At 44.3% G+C, this 22,752-nt stretch overlaps 1 long non-coding RNA gene across 1 annotated transcript; it reads right to left on the reverse strand.

Annotated features, from left to right (window-relative positions):
• Nucleotides 1–457: 457 nt before the first annotated feature.
• On the reverse strand, nucleotides 458–19,488 carry LOC125772201 (uncharacterized). The gene is made up of 3 exons (XR_007419448.1): nucleotides 18,867–19,488; nucleotides 9,768–9,815; nucleotides 458–3,792 (listed from the first exon to the last, which is right to left on the reverse strand). It is a non-coding gene; the product is annotated as an uncharacterized LOC125772201 (long non-coding RNA).
• Between the last annotated feature and the right edge of the window lie 3,264 nt (nucleotides 19,489–22,752).

Genomic DNA, 22,752 nt, shown 5'->3' on the forward strand with positions numbered 1-22,752 from the left:
AGGATGGACCTTTTTCTGCCTCGACCCGGCACCATGCTGGAACCATAGCCGGAGAATCGACCATAGCCGGAGAACCGCTTGAGAATGGGAATAGCGAATGGGAGTGCTCCCCGTTTTGCTTTACCGTCTCCGAAAACACTACCAAGGACAACTTTCGTACGGCTTCACCTCCTTGTGACGTGACCCCCCGAAGGGCTACATTCTTTTACCCTCAGCAAATTTAGCATTTTGACCGTTTTGAGTTCTGTTTTTTTTTTTTGTTTCACCCGAACTCAAACTCCCAAGAACACCACTCATTGAGAGTTGAGCCGAAAAAAAGAATTGCGCGAAATTCCAAACCCCCTCTCGAATCCGAAGTGATGTCCTTTAGGTGGAATTTCCTCCTGTTCCTTCATGTTTTCTTGCGTCACTATGTTGGTGGAGGGCTCTTGATGCGGTTCTTTTATTTCTATTTCTATTTCTGCTCGCTCTGCTCCGTTTTGCCTATTGATTCCATCGGTTGATCACAATGGTTGTTTTTTTTGCAAGATTTTCATAGTCAAGCTGTTGGTGAAGTTTGTTACTTGGGGGGATGTTTTTGCCCATTCTAGGGACAGCTGTTAAAACCCATATTTGCCGGACGTACCAGTTTCTCAATCTACCAAAAACCAACAAAAAGCGAAACACTTCTCTACCCTTCTCGAGTGCCCCGGTTTGGCTTCTCGATTGCGATCAAGTACACACTTCAGAATGGTCGTCTTTCGTAGCATTACGGCCGTGTTTTGTTTACACTCGTGTGTAGTGAAGCCCTCCCACCGTGAGGACGTCGCACGCCAACGCAGCGAGAAGAGCATCGAAGAGCGCGCCCATCGGGACCGATTCCGTAGCCGGTAGGAGGCCAGTTTCGTGCGGTTTGCGCTTAAAAATATCATCGCAATTTAAACGAACGATCGCTTTCGTACACACCCGTGAGGGAACGCTACGCCGCGGCGGTTGGGTGAGACAGTCATGTCGTGAAATTAAAATTGTCTAACCCTTCGCGCTGTACCCGCCGCCGCCACAGTTGCGGCTAGATCATATTTCGTGCCGCGTGAAGCTGCTCAAACAAGGGTAAGAAACCCTTTCGCTACAGGGCATCTGGATGTCTACGGCTTCGGTGATGGATGTCATCTCCACATGGCTTGTTATTATAAGACGAATACGCTTTATTTGTTCCTAGATTGATTACCGCTTTCGTTTGGTGGAATCTAGTTTTCTTTTAAATGGGTAAGGTTTCCATTGGGCAGTGCCGAAAGGAAGAAAATGTTAATTGAATCGAACACTAGGCTACCTAGGCTGGACTATGTGAGGTCTCGGATGGACTACATCGAACGGTAGCATATTATGCTTGTTAATGTCAGTGACAGAGCCTTCCCGGAAGATTGTCTTCCTTTAAGGCTGTGCCGTCGTTCAAAAAAAGGAAGTGTAAAACATTGAAGGTAGCGACAATTTTTAGGTAACTTTCAGGAAGCACGCATCCATGGATTGCAATAAAAACGTTTTATATCATGTTCGTAACCACTCTACCAATAAAAGGTGTTAAAATATTTTTGAAAAAAAAATCCCAAATCTTTTCTCATCACCATCATATCAAACGAAAGTCACGTTCGGTGATCATTAGGCTCTTGCACCTTCACTTTTTCGATACATCCAGTCTACTCCATCAACCCTTATTTTGATCTTCAACCCCGACAAGCGTTAATTATTCTTTCCCCCAAAAAAAAGAAAAATTGTTTCTCCCACACGCCGAACGATCCGACCGTTTATGACTTCGGGTGTCTACCATTCTGACACGCAAAATCCCACACCAACCGAACATGGGAAGGATTCCGCCACATCATCGAACATTAATCAGGGTGTGTGTGTGTTTTTGTCCTCTTCTTCTTCTTCCTCTGCTGGAGCCTTCTGAGACGCCCACATACGACACACGGACGACGACGTGGATGGCGTTCTGATGATGAGAAACGGAGCTGATGGGGAGCACACATCTTCGAACCCGTCGATCATTAGAACGATGGGTGAAGCCACGCTTTGTACGTTGTACTCATCGATCGAAGAAGAAAAAAAACACAGGGTGCGAAAATGAGCACGTGGGAAGGACGCTTCAGAGGTTTAACTCTCTTGCCGTGAAGTAGTCGCCAGGCCTTTTGATTGGTGGCCGGTCCCAATCCGGTCGCACCTTTGCAAAAGGATCCCGCCGGCTATTCGCCGTGGCACATCAACGCCACAGCATAATGATCATCATCGGTGAGTGAAAAAGTGTTGCGGAGCGATAAGGTGGACGGCCCCACCATTTCATGCTCCTCGGGCCTGGACAATAAATCAACCACGTGGCAAATGGGTGGTACGGGGGGGGGGGGGGGAAGATTAGGCTTCTCGTAGACGCTTCCATCGATATGGAAATTGGACGGTTTTATGGACAATGATCAATCATGCACCACGGCTCTCGACCTGAGTGAGACATCAATTCGATCGAGCGCCGTTGGAAAAGTGGTATCTGCAGCGGGCTTTGCTGTCTAAGTCGATTTATGGCAACGAGTGAGTCTTTTCGCGTATATTGAATAGCTTATTTATGCGACTTCCCTCGCTTAAGCTAACTCCCTATTTTGTGTTAGTGTATGTAAATTTCTATATCTGAGATATTCGTTTTACATATATTGATCGTCGCAATATTGTCAGCAGCAAGATCGACGTAAAAATTGTTCATCAAAAAGTCAACCAAACCAAGCACAAAATTCGAAAAGAGAAAAACTTCTCACAAAAGTTAAAACAAAGTACCTCTCCTCGGTGGCATGCATCCGAACTGAACGAAATGTCAAAGATTGAGAAGCAAACGGCGCACATTCTGCGCCCGAAGGAATGCAATTGGGCGGTGCATTTTTACCCCATCCCGCCAAGACCCGCTTTTGGTGCGTGCATTTTTGCACCCCCCTGTAGAAGCGAACATGAAAACATGATTTGACCTTTTCAAAATGCACCCAAGAATGGGAAGGACAAAGATTGCTACCGTTGGAGCAGGACGGTTGATGAGCTCTCGTTCGTCCTGTTCGGGTGCATGCTAGGATGCCCCAAAAACCACGTTTGCGTGCCGGAAAGCAAGCAGCAAGAAATAGCTTCGAAACGAATTTAAAAATTTGTAAACGCAGCAGCAAACAAAAGCTCGCGAAATTCCAATGTTTTCTTCTTTCTTTTTCCCCCCGCCCGTTTGGTTTAGTTTTCTGGTGGTTTCTTTTTTTTTGGGGGGAAGGATTTTATTTTCACGAAACGCTTTTGAAGCTCTCAACAACAAAAAAAACGGAACCTTCAAACTGCTGTTGCGTTTTTGGTCGTTTTTTGGTGGCTAAGGGACGTGTCGATAAGAAGCACTGTGACTATTTGACCGCACAACTGAAAGCCGATACTACTCCTCGTTTTCCCGATGGCTCCTCATCCCCTCCCCCGGGAGGCCTCGGAATGTCCTGAGTGTGCTCATAATTATAGGTCAGTCCGGGAGCTCCAGAAGGAGATTTTGTATTATGTTTTTCTTCTTTTATTTTCATGTTTCGTGGCTGTCCGTGCGCTGATGATGGCAACGACATTCGATACATATGTTTTGGGTTTCGTGTCCAAGTCGCGGTTCGCCTCAAGCAGGAGTTCGGTATTTTTTTTCGGAGTTTAACTGGTTTACCTTAAGCCCGTGGTTTCAAGTGGGGGGAAATTAAATGTTCTTATGCCGACTTCAGCAGATGTTTCCAATGATTGTGAAGAACTGTTGAAACTGACTCTTCATGGTGCCTAGAAGGAGAGAGAGAGAGAATAAAAACACGAGATTAGTTTGATGTTTGATCAATGTGTGATGAAGAGTGCTTAACATATTCGTTCAATTGAGCATAATGCAAACTTCAACTTTATGTACACGACACATTTTACAATGTGTGACTTTATTCGACTGGAATGTGTTTGCCGGGTGTACGCATCTTTCGTCACACTATTTTTGTTACATTTGAAGCATACAAAATGACGACACACGCAACCCCACCCGTTTTGCCCGCCCGTCAGCGCAAAACACCACAAAACATAAACTTTATGTGAAATGTTATGAAAAGTGCAACAAAGCGCACATTTATTTTCATCCGACCGGGTGCTGGCCGCACCACAAAAACGCTCGTACGATGACATTTGATGCTTGCCAAATGTGTTTTCGGTGTGTTACGCTTCTGCGGACGGTGCAAATGATTCATCTCGACAATTTTATGCCACCAAACTTCGCTAGGTTTCGCGATCACAGTTGCTCCGGCTTGTTGGTTTGGCATCATTCCAACGATCGTTTTCATCAAACAACGCGGCTGGGTTGTTGTTGTTTGAATTTTACTACCCCAGATGGTGCCGCTACGTACTACGGCGCCAACTCGCACTTTATGGTGCGAGCAAAACTACAGCGACCGTACGGCGAAACGATTCTGCTGTCGCCGTCGACGTCTCCACACGCGGATGACGATTGCACTGTTACAAAGAAGAGCTGCAGCAAAGTCGCAAGCAACTCTTTTTTAGTATGTTGCTTTTGCAGTTTGCAACTTTTCCAAAACCCTGTGCCAGTGTTGTGCCCGGATCCCTAGAGAATGATCGTCGGACTTCGTTACCAATTTACTGGTGGTTCGATGTTGGTTCCTCCCTTAATTTACTTCCATTACCTCTCGATGCGCATTCGATCGTGGGCCATCCTGGATACTCCCAAAATCACGGCCCGAAGGGGTCGCGGGTTGCGCGATAACAGCAGCATGGTCTGGGCTGCTCCGGGGGGAAGGGTTTCGGGAAACTAGGAGCTGGAAGGGGAAAACCAAGCGAGTGCAACAAACCTTCCCAAAAACACAAATAACCTCCATCCGCGATCGCGTCTAATGGACTCTCGGAAATTCGAAATTATCTTCCCGCGTGCACCATTCGCTCCGATCGGTCCGATGGGCCTTCGGTTTGCTCATAAATTTTTACCCGAGCCCAGCCTCCCCGGGGGCCCCAGCGGCAGCAGCAGCAGCAGCAACAGCAGCCAGAAGAACATGGGAAAGCAACGATGCAAGTAACACGCTGCTCAAAGTACGACGGCTCACACAAACACACGCACCCGCGGAAAAGGGTTTGTCCGTGTGTACGCGGGTACGCTTCTTCGTATCATTCGATTCGTCTTCATGATCCGTGCACCGTTGCCCCGACCCCGAAAACCCATTTTCGGAGCACAAGATTGTTGTAGCTTTGCGTGGTCTTTTTTTTCTCCCTTCTTTAGAATTTTTGTTAACCATTCTGTCCCTTCTCGCTGCCAACGAAAGCGCGTTCTCCCACGTCGCGGTGTGTGCTTGATTCTAAGCACGTAAAGATCGGTTTCTAGAAAAGCAAAAAAAAAACCGGTTCCAGATTAACCTGCCTTCTTCCCAAAAAGTAGGAAAAAGAAGCACACAGTTGAGTGAACTAAAGTCCCGAAAAAAAATACATAGAGAAGAAACAACCTGTAACTCCTAGGTCAGCACGGGGGTTGAATGAGGTTACCGTGCAACATAACCATCATGCGGGGCTGGTGCGCACGATAGGTAAATATAAGTCTGTAGCTTGGGTCCAACAAAAAAGAAAAAAAAAAGAACAACATCCGATCTTTGACTACGATGTTAACGATCGACCGTACTACTTTCGGTCGTCTGGTGTAGTGCGGCCGTTTTCCACGCAATCGTGAGCGGGCGGGACGTTCTAAACAGGTTCTTCGGAATCTTGGCTCGATTTAGATTTCCATGTCGCCGGTAATGGTGGAAGATGGGACGACGCGATCTAACGAAACATTTTTGCTCAGACAAACGGTCGCTGATTTGAATAAATTAATTAACGGAAGGCAGCTACTCCGCACAGGCGTTTATCGTGATGCCGGTCTCGGCGATCAAGTAGTCAGAAGAAGTTTTCAGTATTTCGTTAATGATCGATCTAATATTTTGAGCTAATTTTTACTACTCGAAAATAGTGTGTCATTTAAATTGCATGGAGTATATTGCATTTTAATCTCATCTTAATATCTCTAATCTCATCTTAATAAAACTAATTGATAATTGATAATAATAATAATTGATATTTGATCTTATGATTTCTCAATCAAGGAATTTGAAGAACTTAAAACCATGCCTATACTACTCGTTATCGTCAGTATTGGAACTCATCTGTCAACCGCGTCTATATCTTTCATTTCCGAGTAATCCGAATGAACAGACACCTGGATGATCGAAGTTCCGTTGCAAAACGAATGGTTCTTCTATAAAAAATTGGAATAGCTACAAATACACTCAACCATCAGCATAAATACTGGCTCCCAATTAGGGGAACCAGAATGCCCCGATGTCCAAACGCTAATCCCTTGCATGCAAACCATTTCTGGTCCGCGTGTGTTCCGCTGCCCAATGCGGTATTAGAACCCCAAATAATCGCTCTCAAAATGGCAACAACAACAGCACAAATTCCTCGGCTGTTTTTATTCTGCCGAGAGACTTCCATTCGTCATCCCGGTCTTATCACAGGTAGGCAATCTAAAAGCCATTCCGAACCGTTTGGTCTAGGGTGGGCGCAATAGCAGGCAACACAACTACTAATAGGGTGAGGGTGACGAATAAGCACGAAACCACAACAAAAAAGTTGACGTCTATTTCAGCCAAAATAAAGGAACTAACCCCTCTCACCGGTAATGGAAGTTAGCCTCAGCGAATGGTTGACCAACACGAAGGGTAAGGTGTAAAATGGAAATGTATTCGTCACCGGTCATCATCGGAGGCTTATAATGGCGGGGGTAGGAAAAAAACTGAAACCAGAACTAACACATCCACCAGCATTATGTTTTTTCCCGCCCGGCGTTGTCTCTCCCACTGGACTTGGAGAGAACCATGCCCGTTCATTCGATATTATGCTGTCGGATCGAAATCGGGCGTCCATCGTGGGTTGCTTTATCGCAGGCATACATAAATTACCTTTAGCCCTGCACCTACCAAGGCAAGGACTAGATTGCTTGCATTAAAAGGTCCCTATCACGCTACACCGCGCGGGAACACAGCTTTGGACGCTTGTTTGGGATTGTTCGAATATTAGCATCATTCTACCGTTCACAAGCGTACCGGTTCAGGTGACCATTCAATGACACCTTTTTTTTCGTTAACTTCCTTTACTCCATTCGCCCCCGGGGCCATCGTTATACACAATCGCGTCCCCGGAATCTCGATGGCAGGAAAATTGACCGAATAAATACATACTGATAAGATCCCGTCGGGGTGATGATCCTTTCCCGCGGGTGGAAACCCACGATAAGGTGCAATGAATTCATCGAGATTTTCCTTTCTTTCTTTATAAGAAAAAAAACAGAAAGAGAAATCTAAATAATCCTCCCCGGGTGCATGGTGAAACCGTGGACAGAAAATTAGAATCTCATTTCCCATGCCGACGGGATTGGAACGGGTCGAGTAATATTTGCATCACAATCCCACCAAAAAAAGCCCTGAACTGAACGTTTAGGACCTTCGGTAATTTTTTTTCCTTCTTCTGTGCTTAACATATGCGCCAAATGCTTAGGAATGTTTCGGTACCAGTACGGGATAAACGATTCGGTGCGGTACTTCCGGCTTGATTTGTGTTTCGTGTGTGAGTTTTTTGTTTAACCTTTCCTATGTTTCCAGCATTCACCGCTAGAGTTAAGGGTAAGAACCCCTTTCTTCATTCTCAAGACATCTAGAGACCGCCAGCCGCAGACCCTTCGCTTCAATTCCTCTCACATTCGCGTCCGTTAAACATTCGATCGAAAGAAGGGGAATTTATTACCGAATCCACCGAATTCTCGACGGTGACGGTGTGCACACTAATCGAAGCAGTGGTGAAAAACCTCGAAAAGAAAGCCAACCACCGTTTTATCCGATTCTTCCCTGACGGGTGTTCCACGCCAATGCAAATGTCTTCCGTCGGCTTATCCTTGCCTTATTAGAATAACGCCTCTGGATGACGAACGGTGCACCAAAAACCATCCCTTGGTGCTGGTGGGAAAGCAGATGTTTGGCCAGTCGTTACTAGTTGCTCGCACTGAGCAAGAGCATGCCGGTGGCTTTTCATATTCAAATCAGTAACTCCCTGCGTTTAAACGATTTTTCGTGAGTGCATTGGGAACTGTGGAAATTGGGGAGTTCTCACGATCATGATGATCACGTCTCTTTGTGTTGCTGCTGCTTTCAAGACTGTGCTCAAGACTCTCCAAAAACCATTCCCACGGGATTAACACGGGGTAGGAAGAAACGGCCTGTTGACGTTGACAACTTACTGCACCCGCTGCAGGTGCAGATCCAAACATTAAGCAGAGAAATGTCAATTCATCTTGTTTTGTGGCTTCTTTGTCGCGGCTTAATGAGGCTCCTATTAAAATTTTATTAATTTGATTGCTCTCATTCGCATTGCATCGGTGAACCAGGGCAGACCACACATATTCGTATGTGTCTTGGATCGGGTTCGATGCATCTGTTCGCAAAGTCACCACACGGATGGATCCTTCCAAGAAATCGGCCAACATGCCAGAGATGCGGTTCTAGGAAAGGTTCGCGAACGCATTGTCATTTCAAGCCATTGAAGATATCGTAAGACAACATCAACATCGCCGCGGGTCAAATCTTCAGCAAAACAAAAAGGAAGCGATTGTTTTCGGGGTAGAAAATTAAGACGGCAACATCATTCCCTTTTACAGCCGGCGCTAGGTGCACCTGTGTAGTGTAGATCAGCGATCGGAATCACATTGGATGAATTTGGACCCGGCACATAAAGATGCAAAAACAAAACGAGGGAAACCTTCCTATCAAACACATCAAAATGCCGCCAAAGGGCATACTCGTGTTTTCCAATTTTTAATGTGTCCCGTGCCAAGCGGCGAATGTAGAGTGATAAATTTTCAAAACATAAGCAGGGCGGCTTTTAGAAGTCCCTATTGTTTGATCTGTTCGTTTCATCTGGCTAGCTTTTGGGTGAGGTGAAAAGAATAAAAAAAAACCTTTTTTGTGGTTATATTTTTATTCATGTTTCTCGTTTTTTGTTGCGGTTTCAAGCCGAGTAGCCTGAAGGTGCTAATAGCGAGTGGCCCGTTTTGCTAACCGATGAGTGCAACATGAGCAGTGGCACCTTTCACAATCTAAAAAAGGCGATACAAACGAGCCCATTCCCTTGTGGCAAAAGCTGGGTAAAGTGAGTTTTAAAGCTAGCAAACCAAAAATAGCGACACTTAGCGCTTGTAACGAACGTAAAAATTGGTGACGGTCGCGTCCACAAAAAAAACCCTTCTCGGAACGCAAAAGCCAAATCGGTTTTCATCCGACAGTGGGGTCCCACGTGTTCGATCCCTTTGCTTCGAACCGGTGTGCGGGTGTGGCCGCGTATGATTTACGCGAGTTCGCCCGATACGCCATAATCATCGTCGCCCGCTGATGATGATGTCGATGTCAATTGCTAACAAGGCGAAAGGGCGCCATCAAATTCGAACGTAACGCCACGGGTTGTTCTCGCGCGTGATAACGATCGGGCCCATTATTAGATGAGTGCCCGACACACCCCTTGGGTTGGTATTTCAAACGAGCAAACACACCGCGCAATGGTGGTATGTATATGCCGTGTCTGCATCGAGAGATGATGGTTGCAGTCGATTCCCTTCCCTCCGTTTTGCTGCTTGTAAACGTGAAACTGTGGGTGAGGCTTTGCCAGTGGGTGATGCACTTTATGAAATTACTTACCATGTGTGATGGTTGAAATGACAATCTCGCAGTTATTTGGGGCGTCAGCTGTGGATGAAAATGCGAAACAAAGGGCGATAAATTAGATTTGATATTTTAATTATATCGGCTCGTCGATAAATCAATTGCATCACAAAGCATTTTTTCTAAAATTATCATGGTTAACATAATTAAAATACAAAAATTCACGTTTGCCACTAAGAAAAACTACAATTAGTAAAATTTTTATTTAAAGAAAGGTGTCCAAAGAGTATCTTCTGCTAAAAAAATAATATTATTTGCTTATCTCTATCCTGACCTTTCACACCGAAGCACCACATTGAACTCTTGCCTCATCAAAAATATGTTGTTTTGCTTCCGTTAACGAGGAAACAATAAATCGCTACCCAACGGTTTCCCCATCCCCTGCCGGATGCAGTTGCACTTCAAGACAAATGTGCAACATATTACTCATGATCTGTATCGTCCGGTACTACCGTACCTTAGCCACGAACGCATCGGTGGACAAATCGACCCCATACATCAAAATCGGATGCTCACCGTTCGACGAATGGGCACAAAAATTGAACCAAACCGACCGATAAATTGAAAAACAGCGCCGTGTGTGTGTTTGTAGAATGACCATTCAATACCGTGCTGGGTGGTTTCTGCTTGGTAGAATCAGAAGATCCAAAGCAACTCACCTGAGCCACCTCTATCGATGGTGGAGGTTCGTTTTTTTTTCTGTTGTTGCTTGTGCAAGTCACTTTTTGCTTCTACTGCTACTAAACCGATCTTGCGAATCCTTGGAGAAGCTCGCGAAGGAACAATTTGCTGTAGACGATAGGAATATTTCATGCAGTGCGTTGTGGGCTTGTTTTTTTGTGTTTCTCCTCCATGGACAGAGTCTTCGCACCGAGCGAAGATGATTGCAGCCAGCCAGTATGCTTCGACGGGAAGCAATAAATCCAATTATTCTCCAAAAACTGCTCCCATATGACCAGGAACATATGTTTTGCGCACTGTGTTTTATATTTTTCTCCTTTTGGTTTTTTTTGTTCCTTCCTGCCATTCTGCCAGCGTGAGGAAACCACCGAGTTAGCGGTTATTAAATGTTATTTTTACTTATCTGCTGCTCGTGCCGTGGGGTCTTTGCGCACCATCCGACAACACAGCGGACGGAGTAGTACGAACGTAGCCCCACGTTCTGTGCCATTTTTCTTTTTGTTTGGGATGAATTTTTCACTTTTCGTTTTATTGCATCGACAGCGCCAAACAAGATGCCAATCGAAGTTGCACTTAGTGCACGCCGTGCACGAACACTGTCGAGTGTTCGCATTTATTGCAACACTGGCGCGTTCACTTCACTTTGCACCCTCTAATGAAGAACTTTAGGGTGCGAACGTACGAAACCGATGTACAAAATGGTGATGGAAAAATGAAGAAATTTTTGCAACAAAAAAAAACCGTAGGCATTTTGTGAGAAGTAGTGCACATCTTATCGCGATCGCCATCCCGTCGGTTATGATGAAGCGATTGCAAAAGGAAGGTGAAGCACATGAAGAACATGCTCTTCCCGGGATCATCTGCATATCGGGGTTGGGTTTTGCAGTGAACTATAAAGCATATGCGAGTGTTTGTCGAAACACCCAAAAAAAAAAGGATAATCGACCGAGGGGAGAATTTATGCCCCCGAGTGACGTTTCAAGCATTGCGAAACAGACATGGCGATTCTTCGCTAACCGACGCACCGTTCCTGTACGGACAACCGTTATTAATGATTACATTTTGGGGCGATTTGAAAAGTGTTGAAAAATTAGAACCAAAATTGTGCGATCGTCCGATAAATGGTTTCCACTGTGCGGCTGTGGTGTCCAATCGAAACCAGCTGTGAGGAGTAGGTGAGTAAAGGTAAAATTTGTTTGGTTGAAAGGAATGATTCTTGGTGTGTAGAAGGAAGAACCAATGAGATTGCAACTCGAACCAATGAGCGCAACTCAACATATGTGTTGATGTCCTCCTCCAATTCTCATGGGATCTTCCTTCAATTCTCCAATAAAATTGTTTGCCCTCACTGGTGTAAGCGGTACTACTATTATTATTATTTTAAACAGACATCAAGTAGTGAAGTTTAATTCAAGGCTAGTCGGAGCAGAACTTAAACCCCCTGATCAACAAAAAAAACATTACATAAACAAATCAGGTCAAAGAAAGGCATCCCAGCTGCCTTTTTGTCCAATAAACACACACTCAACCTCGCGGGGGAAAGTGCATCGCTTCGGTCGGAGATTTTAGTTGCAGTGCCCGTGCTATGTTTCGTAACATAAACAAATGTCCCCTTTTTCTGGCCAGAGGACCAAAATAAATGCATTAGCCACAAACAAACAACAGCGTCCAGCGTCGTGTGTCCGCCAAGGGCTCCAAAGCAATGCGTGTGTTGTTTATCAATTTCGTTGATTTTTTGTTGTTGTCCCTGGTTTTTTTTTTATAGAATGATCGCTGCAGTTAAGCGATCGTAATGGTTTACGCGCACCATACTGTTGGTAGGAGAAAGGGCTCTGTTTACTTGCTTTGCTCGAGCGATGGTTCAGCATCCTTTGGGCAGCTGTATAAGCTCTTATGATATGTATAGATGCATTGAAGATGCATTGTGGAGTTACAGGGTTTTCGAGTTATAATATCAAAGTCAGAGCAAAGTATGTTTGATCTGGAATTTTTGGAAGTAAATCTTTCTTTCAGCCTTTTTTTACTTGACTAATGGAACTGGTGGAATTAATGATTAAGTAAACCACGATGTTCTCCTCCAAAATTTTCTTGGGGATTTTCTATTTGGTCCTGAAAATTAAATTGCAACCACAAATGAAGTGTAAAGTTGCTCGTAAACTGTCACCAACCGGTGTAAACCCTGTTCTGCTTTTAGTTTTTTGTTTGGCCCAACAAAACCCATCACTCAGTCAAACGAAAGTCAACAGAACAGGCGTCCAACATTAGCATTCCTGAACGCACGCCGGAAAAAAGGGTTTGTGCGTGCATTTGCGTATGTTTCTTTTTCCTTTCTAGCTCTACTCAAGCTCAATCTACACAATCACATCACCCACCGGGTGATCATTATTCTGATGGTGTTTTCAAACGTTTTTCAATACTTTCCACTATCGTGTTCCGTTTCCTCACCTTGATGCTTTGGGCCAAAAAGAAAGAAAATTGAATAGGCACTTCTTTTCACATTTTATTTCACTTACCGGAGAGCCGAGCGTTTCTCTTCCGAGGGTTTTTTTTTAAATGAAAATAATATGTGAGTTGAAATATGACGCTCGTGTTTTTTTCTTTCTTTTTTTGTTTTTGGTTTGTTCCGTTGGATCATAAGTTTCCCCAACCCCAAGCGGGTAGGGGGGGAGAGAATTTTTGGGGCTCAGCACCATCTTGGGCCGTTTGTGCATTATTCCCCTTTCACCCCCTTTTTGTAACCCCAACATGGCACCGATCGTGTTATGGGCAATGGACGTTTTTAGCCGGTAGCAAAGTGAAAGAGTTGTAAGTTCGTGCCGTGAGTAGATAATGATTGAACCTTTGCTTGAACTTCGCTTGCCATCCCCGTTGCGTCCGGAACAAACAGTCCACGCTTGCTGCTTCCCCGGTGCCCGTCCGACGTTACGGCCTGGTAGCACATAAATCATTATTTCGGTTTTTTGTTTTTTCATGTCGCTACCAAGACAAGTGACAGACCCCCCGAAGGGGGTTGGTTTCAAACCGGTGAACGGATTCGCGAGCTGACGGGTAGAACTCATCTACCGGTCGAGTGAAAGGAAGCACCCCCTCCCGGCCAGTCACCGAACGTCAGCCAGCGAAGGAATGCTGCTAATTTGCATACAAAGGAAAAATGATGACGATGATGGTGTTGATGGTGGCCAGTATAGGATGGTCATCGGCACTGCTACACCACCGCCCGTGTTCGGTTCGGGGGGGGGGTTTGTCAGTGTGCTTATCTAATTAATTTATCTTTCGTCATCGTCGAGTGCGGCGGCGCACGTTGGAGAAATGGACGTCATCGGTAGGTTTAGTGTGTGTGTGTGCGTTTTTTTTGGCACAACCGGCCCATCACATCATAAAGGCTGACAGTGACAGTCACCTGCCGGCGCAACGTTGGAAACTGCTAATCGTCAACATAAAGCAGCTCGTTACAGCAGAATATATGTTTTTCTTTTTTGTCAATTTTCGTTTTTTTTTCTGGTCAAAAAAAAGGGAAAGGCCAAAGGTGATTTATAATCGAGTCTATAACAAAAACATTCAATTGATTCAAGTGAATGTAAGCCAAACGGTATGAAGTACCGAATAATTGTGTGGTAACAAATGTCTTTAAATTATCAATCAATTTCTGAAGTAGCTTTTCCAAAAATTCAATACCATTTTTTTTGGCGCCCTCTGCTACAGACAAATGCTGGTACGGGTCTTGTTAAACATCACTTTGTCTTACGAGAGAAACCAAAACAACACTCAACCCCTTGTAGCCCCCTTTAACCCGCCCGTTGACCTCCATCTGGTACCGAGGGCACATCATTTAGCGTGTAGAATTGATTATTACAAATAAATTGGTCTCATTCGGCGTTCGAAACGGAAAGCGCCATGAACAGCACACACACTCACGGGGGCAAAAGCGTGCAAAGGAAGAAGGAAAACAGATGCTTTCATGCCGGGCGTGGAATATAATTTCGTTAACTCACCCCTAGAGCATCGGAGTACCCCGTCCTAACCCTAGAAGACGGTCGTCCCTGCTAGGAGTCGACCGCCGGGGCCAACATTCGATACGGTTACGTACATTATTAAGGTTGGACCCGACGAACGGGTGTGTAGGGTTTTTGGTTTCGTGTGCATTCTGTCCCGGGGATGGGTCTTTGAAAAAATAAAATTGTGGAAAAGATAAAATAAGGCACCGGAATGCCCCGGGTTGCTGGTGCTAGCCGGCCGAGCCGGCACGCACGCCGAAGAAGCGCGCAAAGATGTGTCTATTATTATTTAATTTAATTCTAATTAACTTTAATTCATTCCCTCCGAACGTGCTATCTTGTCGCACCGACAAATGGAGGACGCATTTATGGTTGGGGTTTTTTGTTTTGTTTTTTGCCTTTCGGAAAACGACCGACCAGACCGCCACCGTTGATTACGACAGATCACTGATGGATGGTGTGGCCGCGTAAAGTCTAGTACTTTGCCATGCCGATCCGCAGATGATGATCGGTTAATAGATCATTTGTCAAAAATGCGGGGGTAACGAATTGTTTATTGATTGGCTAACGAAGCTTATCAATAGGGTTCGGCGCCGGGTGAACGATGCGATGCTCAAGTCTTTCAAGCCTTTTTAATACGATTAGTGTAAGCAACAGTTTTCTTTTTGGCAAGAAAAATGTATCATATTTTTTACATTTTTTACGATCGTTTTTATTTTTTTTATAATTCATTTTGGAATTTTTGAAGGATATAGAAGTCAATCTAAAAACTCTCAGACAACCATTTCCTGTATAGCAACTCATTTTTCGTCTCTTCGTAGCACCGATTTAAGTCTTTTGCAAAAACGGACAGTGCATCCATGTTTTTCCTTGCCTGCCCTTTAACACAACAATAAACTGTCAAGTTTAAGGGAGGTGGGCCCGTTTTAAACGAATCTCTCTGTCTCGCTGGCGCGATCACGTCCAACTTTGCAGACAGCATTTCGACAGCTTGTTCCACTGCCAACCGCCGGGAGTTTGTTTTTTTTTGTTTGACGCACCAACTTGATAGGCATGGTTTTTCAATTATTTAAAATTCTGGTTGCACTTCCACCAGCAGCAGCAGTGTGTTAATTTCGTCGAGACAAGATGAGCAACAAGAAAGCTGCAAAAGCATATTGCAATCAAACGTTTGCCACAATAATCCACTGAACAACAAACTCAAGGAAGGAAAGCAAAAACAACTCTCGGTGTGCGATCGTTGTGCGAAGAGGCGACCAAGTGTATTTTATTACACTTTTGTTGGTCGGCCGAAATGATGAGCCAAGGCAGCCGCCGACGCGCCTTCTTGAGCGCGAATCGAGCGAGAAAAGCCAATGAAGGAACAAAACAACAACAGCAAATAAATAAAAAAAAACCTTTCCGAACAACTACACAATTTTTCTAACATTTTAATGCGCACCCGTCCCTCCCTTACCCTCTGTCAATCTCTTTGCGCGCGAACCAACCAAAGAAAAAACTCCTTCCTTCCTGATCCGACATCCCTTTTTTCCCGAGCGATATTTATTCCAAACGCAGGTTCACCCGGCGACTTGGTCGTGGGTTGAAGTGGTTCTGCTTGCCTTCCTTTCATGTTTCTTGAAAGAAGAAACAAAACACACACACACACACACACACACACACACACTACACTCCAAATACACTCAACGCTTCGAGTTGCGAGTTGAGCTCTCGCGCGCGCGCGCCCTCATGTTCGCCGCCGCCGTTTCCCATTGCGTAGTCTCTGGGCACTCTAATCTTGGCCTTCTTCTAACTAGTCCTTCCCGCAACGGTCCCTGCCGTGGGGTTTTCGTCTTTCGCCGCACCACTTTGCCCGGTACTGCTCACATCACACACTGTGCCGTGTGTAGCATTTTTTTGTGTGTGCTTATTTCTTGCCTTCTTTTGCCGCTGTTATTCGTCCGCGTATTAATGTGTGCCCAAGTTCTTCTCGCGGAAGATTTCTTCGTTTGCCGCGCTTCGTATGCTTTTCAAGATTTCTTGTGTAGTTTTTTGTTCCCCACCTCAGTTTTCCCTCTGCCAACATCTCCGGTGTCTGAAGGCTTATTCTTTGCGTACCTCAGAACGTCCCTCAGGTCCTCTCCACCTTAACCCGTGGCCAATCCTTTCCGCGCTTAGAACGGTTTAGAACACAACCCAGGGCCGGCCTGTTGCTTGCCGGTGGAGAATTATTTTGAACGTGTTTTAACTCTTTTTTCCTCTCTCTCGCTGGTTTGATGCGCGTGTGAGTGTGCTGCTGCTGCTGCTGGAAGCTGAACGGTGGTGTGGGAAGCGCGGGAAAAAAGGTAAGATTGTCTAGCCCCGAAACGTGGTCCAATCGTGGCCACATATGGGAACGCAGGGAAGGTCGAAAATCAGCCTCGTCGAAAAAATGTCTGCACGTCTTCGACGGTTTCCTTGGTAGGGGAGATGCTTTGGAGAACACGTTGTCGAAAGACAGAACTTCGAACAATAAAAAAAAAACAAACCCAACCAGCAGCAAACGTGAGGAAGAGTCCGGTGCTCGATTGGATTTTTTCCAATTTTTTTTTCGTTGCTTCCAACCGACCGATCGCGAACGGATTGCCGCCGCCTTGGGTTGTGATCTCCTCCACGCGTCTTCCCTTTCTAGACACACACACACACTCGGTAAGAACGAAATCACTCGCACTTTCCAGCATGCGAGGGAAGAAATAAAAGTAGAGTTTGAAGCATTAAAAACCCCCCGGTCTCGAAAACAGCTCTATCAGCATCTCCCACTACTATCTCGCCAGTTCCTTCTGGGCGGGTGGGTGGAAGGATGGTTTCTACGACGGGCGACGAGGAGGTAGAATCGCGTGTGGTAGCATGGAAGGCAAGTTTCGTCGAGACTGCTTTAGGCCCCGCTGATTTCATCGCTACTGTTGCTGCAGCGGTTCCAGAAGCAGACGATCGCGCCAACGGTCTGTGGAGCGTTCGTGTCGATCTTGCCAACATGATAGGCATTAGTTGTAGCGTTGTAGGTTTCTTGTGCGCTTACAAATTTGTATTTTTTTTTTGTTTGCGGATTTTTCTTTAATCACAATTTGGATTCTTTGCAATTCGCGAAAGAATGAGATCTCGACTGGGATGAGATCTTAACGAATTATTAATCTTTCACAAGAACTCTCATTTACTAGCCAAAACCTAGTGTTCTAGAGGACTATCTAGTATTCTAAAACCACTAGAAACTAATCATCTTGATGGGTTGTATTTTTCCAATTGTATTCAATTTTGAAGTTAAATAATTCTCCCGTAGTTAGTTCATTCTTGTATAGTATGAACTCCACAAAACACTACTCATCAGAAAGTTATTTGAAACACTCTTCAAAATTGTTCAAAAATAGAGTTCTCATTAATGAATATAAGAAACATCTACATCGCAAGTTGAAATATTTACTACGAATTCCACTACATCTTTTCACGCAGAACTCAACTATTAAAGACACCTCTTTGTAAAGAAAACAACAATAAAGGCAATGTATAAATTACATTAAACATGACAGACACACACACAAAAACCCCTATAACGAGCAAGGATCGCGCCATAATCCGGCATTTCATCCCCTCGAGCCATCACATGCCACTCATGTTCATTGTTCGCAGGAAGGATATCATTTTGACACTTTTGTCGATAATTTGCTTTCCAAAGTTTCGTACAGTGCCGCAGGTGCATCAGACGGATAGAGAGCAAAGTGAAAGAAAAAATAACAGAACTATAGCATACAAAACCCAGGTGAAAGCCGGAACGGAGAAACGTCCCTTCGGCTAACCGTTTTTTGGCGTATAGACGACTTTCGCATCCAATTCGTGTGGCATCTTCCACAACCTAATCGAAAGGTTTCGATCTGCTCGGAACGTGTCGAGCCTCTTCCTTTCCTGAAAGCCGGAAGTGACACCAACAAAGGGTGACATACACACAAAAGTGATAAACACATACACACACGCACATTTACCGTACACAGTGTATACAGCCACATCACATATGGCAAAAATACGGGATGGCAGGTGAAATTGAAGCGCCAGCAGCACCTCCGGTCCAATACGGAATGATGGAGTAACGTATCATTGCACTTGCTATAATTAACTGGCGCGTGTTTTAATTTTTCCTTTTTAATTTAAATAAAATAATAAGATGGTTTTATTTTCAGCAAAATCATATCCGGTGGTAGCGATGGCCACTCCCAACTCAGCAAAGTTTTAAATTCGTAAAACAAAATTTTGAAAGTGATCCTAATCTTGTTCCAACACAAATAAATGAATTCCTTTTTTTTCATTCGTTGCACTACTTTTTTTCAAAACCTCCAATAAATTTTACAAAACGTTACAAAATTTTAACTTTTTTTACAGAAAAAATTCTTACCGTCTCAAGACATTTTTCACTGCATTCACAATTTGCTTCGGTTTTTCACAGACACTCGTTCAAAACACATTGCTGATACTTAGTTTTTTTTTCGCACATAACTCAAGTAGTTTTCAGATCAGTTTTATAGTACAAGCAGCAAAAGTGCAACTTAATTGTTTTTTTTATTTACTTTTTCCAAAGCATTAATCAATTTTTTGGAAGTTATAAAAAATCTGTTTCATTTCTAATTGTTTTGAATGAATTTTCAAGGCAATTTTCAGCCACAAGTTTGAACAGTTTTTCTTAACTAATTTGTGTGCTTTTTTGCATTTATCCTAAAACGCGTACTAAAGTGTTTGGTCCTCGCCACATTCATGTTTTCATCACAATTCGCAAAACGTCACTGGGATTGGGAAAAACTAAAAAAAAACACACGCGAATTTTCCCGCATCGAGTTCGGCATATTTCGGGTTGAAGATGGCCGGTGTTACACTGGGTACATACACTTCTTAGCGCGTATTTCACTATTTTATCTATTTTGTCAATAAGGCACTCAGTGTTCTTCGCCGAAATTTAAACATCACATCATTACCGATACGCGAACTAAAACATTTTTTTACTTTCAACTACCCGCAGTGAACACACAACATAACACAACGACGAAAAGAGAAGAAAAAAAAGGTTGGAAAAATTGCACGCAATTTTCCAACGCACGGGGAAAATAAAATATTGCTTGCTGGAAAACAAAAATCCTAAACGCAAAACGCCACCGCTTGCAAATGCACGAAAAACACGCAACAAACACGCGACATGCACTCGGCGCTTTTTCCCGTTTCGTTTTCTTCTTTTCGGGCTTAGATTTTTCCTTCTGCTAATGACCACGAGTGCGTGTGTGTGCGTCCGTGCGTGTACTTCCTTGTGCAGGATGACTTGGCACACGGCACACGGTGCGTTTGACACGACAGGAACGACCCGCCACGGCGACCGAACGGCACGAACGTTTGAAATAAAATAAAATTTCTTCCCTTAAGCTGCTCGCAAGGAACGTGCTGCTGTCGACGGTGTTTGCGAGCGCTACACTCACGCCCTCTCGCTCGGTCACCCACGGCTACGGGCCGTACGTTCCATCTCGCTCTGGCACACAGCGTGCCAGCACACGCACACACCTTCACAAAACTCACCCTCTCTCTACTAGCGCACGATTTCCCTTTCTTTCATGCGCTTTTCCACGGCTAGCTGGATGGTGAGTTCTTTTTCACTCTCACCCGATCTCACCCCCAATCAGACACACACACACACATGCACACCTTCATAGCAAGTACTCGTTGTTACTCTCAAGGGGTGTTTGCGAGGGCAATTGCATTTTGAATGCAGGCGCATGCGTCATCGCGCGCCTCCATAAGATGATGGTGATGATGTGAGATGGTTGCTAAGGAACAGCCGTTTCACTCTGGCTCACTATGGTTGTTTTTTTCTTTGCTGTGTACCGTGTGCTGGAAACGCGTGCAAAAGCGTTCACCGAGTGGCGGGAGTTCGAGGCGCGCGCGCCTGTGTGTGTTTGTGCGCTGATGTAAAACACACGCAAGGGTGTGTTGGCGCAAGTAAAAACGCAACCCCACTCCCTTAGCGGATGGCGTGTACGTATACGAAATTTCATCCCTTCCAGGGTGTGTACTATTGCGTCGCATTTGCTTCTGGTGGGGGAGGAGTACCTTCCGACTCGCACACAATCACACCACACACACATTCTACTAGAATGTGTTGTACAGAGAGAACTAAATACACTCTCTAGTGTGTGGTGGGTAGCCTAACAGTAAAGGCGAAAGAAAAAAAATCTGCCTTGCGCAATTTTATTCCCCGTTGGTGGAAAAGAGACCACCGATAGGAAACGGAACGAGACGGAGCAGAATGGTTTTTGAGCAAAAGAGGAAGAAAAAAACCTTACGTGCGTCTCCATTCCAGCTTTCCTGTTTCGTTCCACACACATACACACACGCACACCGGGTCATAACTAATACCAGAGCGGAGGGTGTTTTGGGGGTTGAAAGGGGGGATTACAAATTTTGTCCGAAAACGTGGCAGATTTTCGTCCGTCGCGGTTTGCAATTCAGGGTGCATCGTGTGTTGTGCGCTTTTGCATCGTTTGCATCATTCGCATCCGAAAACAATCACTGCACCGGGGGGTTTTTCTGGTTGGAATTACAAAAACCTCCCAAAATTTACCCCCCTCCCACACGTACACATGTGTGTGTGGTGATATACGAAAAAATACCGCGGATTGCTACGATCCAGAACGTCCGGAACGCGTTTCCAGAAAATCATAACAAATGATGCCTTGTATTCGGGGAGGGTTGGGTTGGTAGGTACAGAAATAGAAAAGAGAAGTCAATTTAAACCCAAAAAAACACCGGGTCAAAGTGTATCAAGCGACGAATTGTGCTGTCGCTGATAAGGGAAGATTCCTCTCCGCTTTTTCTCCCTCGTTCCCCCGTTCTGTTAAGTCTTTAGTTATTTTATTTTTATACCATTTTTAACGGCCAACGAACCCTCCCCCCGTTAATGTTTTGTACCGGTCATGACATTCCCGGCGTTCCCTTTTTTGTGTGCTTTTTTGCGTTTGCATACAACGCACAGTTGATGCATCTCGATCGGACGGTCATCATGGCCGATGGCCTTGAGAGTATGTTTTCTAGGTTAGAAAAACTTTCATCCCTCCACCGCTCGGTTTCTCTGTTTCCAGGACAAGGACACACAAGCACACACACGCGTTGGTCAAGGGGTCCAAGTGAGGGGATTTTAATTTTCACCACAAACCCCTGATAGAGCGATTGGCACCAACCAGGGATGCGAGAATGTGTGTGTGTATGTGTGTCTAAGGAAGGAAATAAATACCAGTGTGCGATCAAATCTTGCTAACGGTCACTGCATGAAGAGATTGTTATTGTTGATGCTGTCCGTGTGTGTGAGTGTGTGTGTGTGTGTGTGTGTGTGTGTGTGTGTGATTGTTGGCATGTTTGGGTATGTGCTGTTATTGTTATTATAATTATTGCAAGCACTGTTTGCGTTGTAATTACGCAACGTAATTTGCATATCAATTCGCAATGGTGGAATATGTCCGGCTAGCAAAGGGTTGTTTTTTATGACAGCTTTAGTTGCGAGATGAAACATACTTGTGGCTGATACAGACTATCATAACAAAGGAGGTTAACTATGATACCATCAACCGAGTTTTTTTTTTGGTTTATTTTCCTCCCAAATTCTAATTGAAAATGTTTTGATCAACTGCTTGTTGTGATTAAACCGAATTTATTATAAAATGTTTAAAAGTAATATAATTTTACATAATAATTTCATTAATAAATCTGGAAGAAACTACTCCGGTATTTACCGTCTTAATATTTTTTACTTTGAACCATAAGACATAAATTCTATCATCAATTTTTGGGTTTTTTGTTGCTTGTTGTGTAAAAAATAGAGACCTTGTTGTTCATTATGATTTGTCATACATTATTTAAACTTTCTCGAAAACCATAAATTTCACGCGACATTCACGGTCGGGCACGTTACTTCAATCACATTTTGTGGCTTCATAAAAGCACAATCAATGCTAATAATGCTGAATAATTAACACATATATTGATGAATGAACGGTGGTTAATGATCGCTGCTTAACAACGCTGAAAAAGAACGTTTTTTTTTGTTTTATTGAAGCTGGGATTAAATGCCACCACAGAAAAGGAAACAAATTAACACACACACCCTGCACATACAGTGAATAATTAATCTCATCCTTCCGAGGTAGCTAAAATAGCTTCTTTATATTGTTTTTTTTTTCTTTGGTGTTTGTGTGCATGTTTTGCCTTCTCCTTTTGGCCCTCGGTTGTGTGTTTAGTTCTCGCATCAA

Source organism: Anopheles funestus, chromosome 3RL (assembly GCF_943734845.2).
Source record: "Anopheles funestus chromosome 3RL, idAnoFuneDA-416_04, whole genome shotgun sequence".
Lineage (NCBI taxonomy): Eukaryota > Metazoa > Arthropoda > Insecta > Diptera > Culicidae > Anopheles > Anopheles funestus.